Raw genomic sequence first — 2,847 nt, forward strand, 5'->3', positions numbered from 1 at the left:
TGCACATCCAGAATTGTTAAGGAAGAAAAAATATGTAGTGGTTACTGTGTCATAAGAATGAGACAAAAACAGTGTAAAATTTGCTGAGTAAGAAAGAGAAAGGAGGCCTTGGTGAATATAGGGAAGAGAACTCAAGTGTGTGTATATGTGTGTGCGCACGTATGTGCGCATACATGCGCACACACATGTGCATGTGTGTATGTATGTGCATGTGTAAGATTTGCAGCTGAACATCTGTTAAGAATACCTAGCAAAACTTATGCAAGGTCAAATAAAAAGTACCCAGATTTTGATAGATGGGTTATAATTCCATCTCTGAGTATTACAACAAAAGGGAACCATCATTCAGGATCTAAACCTAGATCAAGTATTAATTCTGGAGAACACAATGCAAAACACCTTTGTTAGTACTTAAAGCATCATTTTGATCATTAATCACTGACCAAATATTCCCCTTCAAATATCAGCAAACTGATCTAGTAAAAAAAATTATTACATGTCTTTTAAAAGTCCCCTCTTGCTGGGATTCATACATTTGAACAACAGATCCTTTTTCTTTTTTGAAAAAAGCTACATCTTTCCTGTCCAATGCTTGTGTGCTTGGATGAGGGGTTTTTCTCTGTTTTTTAAAGATATGATGAATCACTTTTTCTGACCAAAGTGAGCCCCTTAGACACATTACCCATTTCAGGAAGTGAAAACTCATTCCAGTTGTCTTAATATGACTCATAAGTCAAGATCATCTGCAATTGAATATCTCTTTTTCTTCTCTCAATGTGTTATTTATTTGATCAGGTTGTAAATCGCCCCAGCATAGCCTAGTTGCAGGGCTACATAATTCAACATATACCTCTAGCTTTGAGAGGTAGGGCACTGCTGAATCTTTTCACTCTGGCTGCCTCCTAATCTCAATACTGTTTCTGTTTATTAACCCCCTTGCTCAGAGCTATATCTTCTGATAGTTTAACATGGTCTTATTAGGAAAGTACTTACTGTAACTATCACAGAAAAATCAAAGTCACTGCTACTTCAACACCTCTGGTGATGCTTTGGATTAGAGAGCTGATAGCTGGTTTTGAAATTTTGTCCTAGTGCAAAACCATCTAAAGTTCTTTTTAAAATCAGATGACAAAGGGATACTGTTTTTATATCACAAGTGTATGGAGGATTTCACTGTTGGATAAACAGAGGTGATTGGGAAGAGAGACACACTCTTATGGATGAAAAGCCATTGAGTCCTATATAAACAAGAACGGCAATTGTGAGATACTTCTGTTGATCCTACATACTTAAGAATTTCTGTTTATTTTTCTTCATGCAGGAAAATGGACAAAGAAAGTATGGTGCTATTGATATTATTGCTTTTGTAAGAGATTTCAGAATTGCAAAAAGGACTAGTTAAGCTGCTAGAATATATTTGTCTTCCTGGTGAATGTCTCACAAGCTAAGATGCTCAATTTAGCACAATGGATGAAATAAGAAAATTAGGCAGAAGTGTTGCATGGAAAGATGTAATAAACTCACATTTGAAATAGGTATCTAGCAGGAAAGGAAAGTGAAGTAAAGATGAAAAGAGAAATCAGGAAAGAAATACCTAGATTCATTTTAAAGACTGTAAAAGAGTTTGATATAAAAATCATGTATAGACAAACAGGCGCATGTACTCACAGCCCCTAAAGAAATCTTAAGGTGGTCTGTTCCATTGCTTGCTGAATACAGGATAAGAATTTTATATTTTATTGATTTGTGCAGCCTGTGCCAAGGAGACAGAGAAATATGAAAAATAACCAAGACAATACTGAAATATATAACTCTGGACAAGATCTGTTCCCTCTGTTGTGTATCTAAGTGGGTATAGATACTTAAATGGATCCTATTTTATCCTGTTCAAGTCCCTGAAAGTCCATTAAGGCATCTTCTTTGTGAACTCACCACAATTTGACCTTTAAGAGTTAATCCCCAAAAAAGCAGCAAGGAGAAGGAGGAGGACCAACCACGTTCTGCATCATCTGTTTTTCCAGAATGTGAACAGGGTGGAATAGAATTGCAGTTAGGCCTGACGCTCACTTATGCATGTACTGATGGAAGAGAATCTGGTCCTTTGTCCGTAACTAAATAAAGCTAAAGTGGGAAAATGTACAAGTAAATATATTTAAAATAAAAAAGCAAGACCTACATCTAACTCAGTGCATCTCCACTATTACTAAAGTTATGAATATTTACACATGGTGAAAATTTGGCCCAAAACATTCTAAAACTCATTTCTTCCTCCACTTCTTTGTCAAGGGTCAAATTAAGGGGTATTAATTCCCCTGCCCTCCAAGAGGCAGAACAGACTGGTTGGGCCAGACAACAGTCCTTTTAAGGACTTGGTTGAGGCCATTAGATGGTTCAAAGAGAAACCACCTATATCCAGGTCCTCACAGCCAGAAGTCTGTAGTTAATCTTTTATTAAAAAGGAAACTATTTTTAAAAGTGCTCTTAAAATATATATATGAAAACTGACTGACAATTTTCTTAAGTTTTACAATCTTTTATATAAGCCACAAACACAAGTAGTGCAGCTGCACTGGATGCCTTCACTTCTCTAGCATTTGATGGCCCTTTAGCTTCTTGCCTAACAACTCACCCTAGCTCCATGCAAGAGGTTTTTCCCCAGGTATTTGATGAAATAAGTTTTATTTATGAATAAGAAAGTCTTATTTTCTGCATGAAGTTAGTGCATTTGTGCCACAAGCACATATCCATCAGCTTTACACACACACACACACACACACACACACACACATGCGCACGCACACACACGCACACACTGGACTTGTGCATTCATTTGGAAATAAGTTGTCA

Source organism: Alligator sinensis, unplaced genomic scaffold (assembly GCF_000455745.1).
Source record: "Alligator sinensis unplaced genomic scaffold, ASM45574v1 scaffold1438_1, whole genome shotgun sequence".
Classification (NCBI taxonomy): Eukaryota; Metazoa; Chordata; order Crocodylia; family Alligatoridae; genus Alligator; species Alligator sinensis.